Source organism: Seriola dumerili, unplaced genomic scaffold (assembly GCF_002260705.1).
Source record: "Seriola dumerili isolate Sdu_G_001 unplaced genomic scaffold, Sdu_1.0 BDQW01001435.1, whole genome shotgun sequence".
Lineage (NCBI taxonomy): Eukaryota > Metazoa > Chordata > Actinopteri > Carangiformes > Carangidae > Seriola > Seriola dumerili.
This window is the reverse complement of record NW_019175690.1, coordinates 423,937-431,149: the sequence shown is the minus strand read 5'-3', so window position 1 is coordinate 431,149 and position 7,213 is coordinate 423,937.

Genomic DNA, 7,213 nt, shown 5'->3' with positions numbered 1-7,213 from the left:
GCAGGAGATGTAGCAGAGCCGCTAACAAACTGAGTGCTGCATGTGAATGAAGCACTGCAGTGATGTAGCTTTTCATCAGCTGCATGTGTCTGGGCGGCGAAGCTACGGGGAGTGCTGGGGAAGAGGGAAAAAAATGCTTTTCAATGATTGCTTGGCTAAAAATAAAATCATTTCCGAAGCAGCGTGTTTTTATTTTCCACTGGGATGGTTTGGCTTTCTCAGCATTGTTTTGTTTCACATTCACACAGCTGCTTACATTCACTCTAGCATGCAGTGACAGTCTCTACAAGGCAGAGACTGCTGATGTCGACGGAAGTCATTCTTTCCCGGGAAAATCCTCTACAGCACAAGGAGGTGATAAATTTTAAGATTTAAAGAAGCAGTAATGGCTATTTGTGTGGAATAAAAATAATAAAACGATGCAAGAAATGTAAGAAACCACAACTACATGGTGTGTCTTAGTATCTGTGTGTGACATTAAAGGGGGGACAGATGCCAAAATCAACAGATGTAAGAGTCCTGCAGATGATGACAGGTCATCTTCTCAGACCTTTAAGCTGCTGCTTTACGTAGACATGGGCTGACATCATTCAAGTCAACAGCCATGCTGGAGTCATGTGTCTCTGTGAGGCTGTTCATAGGCACAGCAACGCTTTGAGCTACATGCTAACGTCTTAAGTAATAATGTTATTACAATAAATTAGGCTGACATGCTTAGAAGCTATAATGTTAACCATGGTCACCAACTTTCACATGTTAACATGCTACAATTTTCTAACTAGCACTAACACGAAGTACAACTCAGGCTAATGGTATCTGTAGTTTTCAAGATATTTGGTCATAAAAAGTATTGGACCAGGGGAAAAATTAAATGAATAATTTGACATTTTTGGCTTTCTTGCCAAACATGGTCATGTTTGCTTCAGCACAGGCTGACTCCTTTAACCTGTAGCCCAGTGGCAAATGAATTTGTCAGTTTCATTAAACAACATAAATTTTAACTGACCTCAGCTCATGTGTTTAAACATTTCATGACAGACTGAGTCAGCATGTATGAGTAAATTTGTAGTGCACTGATTTTTATTCAACAGGAGCTAATGAAGCACTGGGGAGGTGGATCAGTTGTTCTCAGTACTGGTGTCGATGTAATTTACGTTATGTCACTGATGAACAGATCAGCTGTTTCACAACTCTCCTTTGGAACAATCAATGATTCAGTCTGCACCAATGCTTTTACATAACCATTGTGAGCCAGGGTTAGTCAGTGTTGAGAAACCTTTCAAGTAGCAGACAAAGGCATCTGCTCTGCTTTAGAGCCCTTGAGCAAGAAACTCAGTCACTTCCCCTAAAACGTCCAAAATAAAATATCCAAACTGGATCAATATAAAGTTTCATTGTGTGATTAGGAGCTAATGATGCAACACGAATGCCTCTTTACCCCACAGTGGAAAGCCAGGAGGCGTCATCTCCTGTTGCCGGGGCACAGAGAGGTTATCAGTAACATAGAGAGCGTGACAGTATCCGCACTGACTATCAATAATGCTCACTACCGCTACCGTATCGCCCAAAGAAGGTGAGAGCACTGATACCCTCTCCGAGAAACCAGAGAGCATCTGGAGAAAGGCGGAAGACGACAGAATATGCAAAAGGGGGAGGGGGAGGGGGACGCAGAGGAAGCAACATGCTGAGATGTGAGGAAACTACATGGATAGTGAGCTTGGTGGTTTTTCTTGGGTGTTTGGGAGGGATGAGGAGGATGCAGAGATGAGGAAAGTGAGACGAGTGGTTCACCTAAAGCTACAATTTCTTGAGAAACGCCTGTGTTTATCGACAGAGCTGGTTCTTACTGAGTTCTTTAAATGAAAAGAAAGAAACGGAGGTGCAACATGAGGGAGTTTAGAGTGAGAGCTGACGAAAAGAGAGGGGGTTCAAGACAGGCAAAAACACAGTGCAGTGTAGCTTCCAGCAGAGACTGTGCTAAGTGCCGAATTGCAGAGAAGGAGAGAAAAAACAGGAGGCAATGGAGAGAATAAGAGAGGGACAGACAGACAGCAAAGGAGAAGGGTATAGCTTCTATTTATAAACCTGAAAGAGAACATTTGGATAGGGCAATGGAAAATAAAACAGAGACAGAAAGAACAAAGGGGGAGTAAAAAGAAAAGACAAGCAGATGGGTGAAAAAGATGAAGAGATGGATGGATACAAAGAGGAGCTGCCAGTGGACAGAGAGAGGAAGAGAGGAAGAGAAAGGGGGGAGGAAAAGGGGGAGGAGGAATACATTTACCTTGACTGACACTGCGACAGGAAGAGAAAAGCAGAATCCCCCACTCCAAGAAATTGTAGCTCCATAACATCATGCGACACAATCTCTGCAGTGGGTTTGCTGTAGGGCTACACTTAATATCATAGCATGCATACACAGATGCATACCCACGTGCGAGGACAGAGAAATAATCACAAGCTGAGGAAAGGTTATGGTTGCAAATAGTGTGCAAGTAAGACACACATCTGTTTAACACCAGCCTGAATCACACACAGTTCTAACACCTACGAAAGCACATATGCTGCAATAATTAAAATAATAAAAAGCTGAGTCTGAGGCAAGTTTTAAAAAAAACTTAAAGTAAAACAGAGTGACAGAAAATTCAGCAGGGAGTTTTCAGCTATAAATGGTGGAATAAGACTATTGCAAAACAAGCAAAGGCACTTTCTCAACAGAAACTGAGGAAAATGAAGACATACAAGACGATCAATACCATGCAACAGATAAATAGAGATGCAGTGACATTTGCAGGACGTGAGAAGGATCAATACCATCTCAGAGACCAGCACAAGTGGTCATTTTTAGAACAGAACCCCCTCTTTTATGTCTTATTGACACCAGAGTTGTCAATACGCTGCAGTGCAAAGAAATCAATCTTTTTGAGACCTGGGTGGTGGTGGACTTAAGGGCTATAATTCAATAGGAGAAAATTCTGTGTAATTACATTAACCGCATTGTGACTTGCTTCCTGATTGCAAAGTCTAAGACAATATTGGTTGTACAGTATTTGGTGGGTGAAGCAGTCTTCACCTTAACGCTGATTACTTTTGGATGTTGGTTGTGTGAATAACCCGAGAATTTAAGCCTATTCTATTGTTGTGCTCAGGCGTTGCCATGGACGACAGCATCAGGTACTGTATAGGGTAAAAATGCATCATGAATGTAAAGTGTGGAGTGGCAGAAGCTGGTGTTCCCTCAGTGCTGGTCAAAGGCTGCCCACTAGTGGTGGAGATAAAGTATTGCAACTAATAGAACATGTACAGGGGAGTCGAAAAAAAGTTATATATTCATTCTGTGCTGTAAAATGATCTTTACTTTTAGAAAGAAAGCTGAAGAAAGAGTCGGCAAAATTCAGCCATAACTCAAAGCAAATGTTAAATAAAACAGAGTACACCAGTATTAGGTCACTCATTCATGGCACTGCATCAGTCAGAGGCAGATTGATCAATAAAAATGTCATTAAAAACCACAAACTGTGACCCAAAAATGCTGAGTTTTCCTTACAGGCACCAATATGAGGTTGATATTTGTAGTTTTAGTCAAATGTCTTGACAAAGACAGGATAGATTGCCAGAAATAAGCCATGACTGCTGTCAAAAGATCTAATATAAACTGTAGTGAACTTATTTTAATATCACTGGAGTAGTGTTTTACATGTTGTGGTTAAAACTCTTGAATGAAACTGTGTTGTGATTCAGACCACACTGTCTGCATTTTCTAGCCTCTAGAAACCCGGACCCTTCACACTTCTAGTACTCTCAGAAAGGCTTCTAACCAGTGGCAGAAGCCAATTCAACCTGTTACAGACAAGACAGAACAGCTCGTTTTTATCAGGTGTGCACACCTGACTGAACTGCAGCACACCTGTTTGCAAAGTGCCTTGATTAATCCCTATACTACAAACCTGAAAGTCTCATACACACAGAAATGCTTCCAGATCCCCATTCATGGTCACAAACTGTCATTTCTGACTCATAAATAAAATTTTTGGTAAAAATATTTTTCCAGTGCAGCTACAATAAGGAGTGTTTATCACATATCATGCATATTTATATATATTACAACTTATGCTAGTACAGCAAGTTTCTCTGTGCTATGCAGAAGCATTCAGGCCTGTAGGAATTATTAAATGAAATATATGCACAGTCCATACGGCAAATTGAGGCAGGCAACTGAAAGCAGGTTCTCTTTAAGAACTCACTTAAACAGAAACTGATAAATTTCACTTACATGTAACAGCATATATATCTTTACAAACCAACTTTATGCTACACTGTCCAACACCAAAGCAGAGACAGAAATAGTAATCAACAAGCTGGTGAGCACGAGCTAATTAATGAGCAAACTATTTAAAAAACAGCCTCAGCTGTAGTTTGGCTCCGCTAAATACCCTAAAATGGATCTCTGCATTATAGCGTGCTAACATACCAACATTAGCAAGTGTTTGGTGCAAAACATTTAGCAATTAGCATAACAGTCAGATCACAGTTAACAAGCCAACGGCTTGTGGCAACATTTTTTTCTGTTTGACGTTCAACAGGCATTCAGTCGAACCAGCTCAGGGTTGGCCAATCATCCCTGTTAGTGGAGTGGATTTAAGGTTTCGTAAACAACCGGATTTGCCACTACTTGTCGCAATAGCCCACCAGCACCTCGGACCAAAACAAATGCTTCGTCGGCCACACCCCGGGCCTCCGATTGCACAAGCCCCCTCCCTTCAAATTGTCAAGAAGCCCAGTGAGAAGTGGCCACTTGCACTAAATCACACAACACGAAGCACAACTGAGTCACGTTAAGGTATGTACACGAGAGCCAACAAAAAAAACAAAACAAAAAAAACAACCCAGCCACATCCATTAGCCCAGTTAGCATCGCCGTGATATGCGCCACAGTTAGCCAGCTAGCAGTAGCAACATTTGCTGAACACATTCATAATATGGGTAACAGCAGGTTAGCTAACTTTATTATCCCTACTTTAGCTGGTCACTACTGAAAACACACATTTAATATTATGCAGCCATCATGTTACTTACACACTGAAGAGAAGAAAGGCCAGTTCCGAGTCAAGCTGGTGCTCTTTAGCCGCTCCTAGGGTTCTCCACCTCGGTAAAGCCAGACCAGTCTTGGTACACCTGTGAACTGGGACCGTTGTTCTCTGGGACCGGGCCGCCGTTAAAAACTTTATGGATGTTTTGGCGGGCCAGTCCCCACAGCAAGTCCACACGTCCTGTGGTCTTGTCTCTTTCTTCGTGGGAAACCTACCAGAAATTCTGGTAGGTTTGTTTCACCTGAACACTGCACACAGGTGGTGCCATGACACCTGTAGGATGTGCCTGGATGTTTATGGGCCAATAGTTTAACTGGAGGAACCGGCATGCACTAACATGCACACACTGCCAGACCTGATACCAAAAGNCCGTTAAAAACTTTATGGATGTTTTGGCGGGCCAGTCCCCACAGCAAGTCCACCTGTCCTGTGGTCTTGTCTCTTTCTTCGTGGGAGGCCAGAAATTCTGGTAGGTTTGTTTCACCTGAACACTGCACACAGGTGGTGCCATGACACCTGTAGGATGTGCCTGGATGTTTATGGGCCAATAGTTTAACTGGAGGGACCGGCATGCACACACTGCCAGACCGGATACCAAAATAAAGAGCAGAGACATCACGCTACTGTATTTTTTACTTATAAAATGGTTTGCTGCTATTTTAATGTTTAAAATCTCTTTTACAGAACCTAATGCAGGAGTTTTAATCAGCCTGGAAATTACAGCAGGCCTCCACTGGTAAGTGTGACACAAAGTCATACCGGCAATCACTGGTGTTCCCTGCAAATACATGAAAGTCAGATGAATTGTCCATGTGAAACTGGCCAAACATGAGATTGATTGTGTTGGCTCTTTGTTGTTCAGTCTTTCCCTTCCTTTTTCCAAGTGCATGCTGGGTTTGCTAAAAAAAAAGAAAAAAAAGGGAGGGGGGGGGGTTAAAAGTACTGAAGAGATTAATGAATAAAGGAAAACATTACTCAATATTTCTGACCCTGTGTCACTGACAGTCTGATTGGTGATAAAAATGGATGAAAATGCATACAAAGGGTGATAAACTATGTTGTCAGCAAAGATGATTTCAACACTGCAGGTGATTTGATAAATAGAGCTATTTCTAATCATTTAACCACTCTGTCGTTTATCATTGAAGACGTCAACTGCATCATTTATCTCTTTGGTAATTATGTTCAGTCTGTCCTTGTAGAGCTTGAGAAACTGCAGCGATTTGCAGGTTTGTCATTCCTTACTAAGCATTTCCAACTTCTAAGCCGGCTGTTTCCGTGTTCTTTTTTTATTCAGATTCAACTGAAAATGCAGTCAATTTCCTTTTAGCCCTTGGTTTTATATATATATATATATATATATATATAACTTATATATAATATATATTTATATATTATATATATGTGTGTGTGTGTGTGTGTGTGTGTGTGTGAAGAGAGAGAGAGAGAGAAAGAGTGAGAGAAGTATTTAATTTTCACACATCCCATCTCTTCTAACAGAGGACATCATCATCGACCCTGGCACTGCAGGGCCCTGGCTTATCGTTTCTGAAGGTGGGAACACAAAATCCATTCCCTTTAATGTTGTCTCCTCCTCCCCAGAGGGTGGGGGTGTTTGTGGATTACGAGGAGAGCCAGTTAGAGACCAAGACTCACATCTTCACCTTCACAAAATGCAACTTTACAGAACAGGACTCACCCTATATTTGCTCCGTGTTTGGCAACAGAAAACGGGGAGGTGGCTCCTCTTAGAATTATGACTGATAAACTGATATATATTTATCAACCTAAGAAAAGGTCAACATTACAGAAATCAAACTTATCAATATATAATCTGAAATAGACTTCATAATGATTTATCCATAAGAAGAAGGATTACAGAATAAAAGCATTCATTGTATGTATGAACATACAGTATCATCGCTCTCCATTTGTGGCACTGTTAGAACATACAGCGTATAGTAAAGATATAGTGAATTACTGAACAATTTAGAATATATTTTCTGTCTTGAGTTTTTCTAGTTTGTCTTCGTCAGACTTTGAATTAAAAAATTAAATGAAAATCTACTTCAAAACAACTTTGATCTACAATAAAAGGCACATCAGCCTTGAGTTTTAATTTT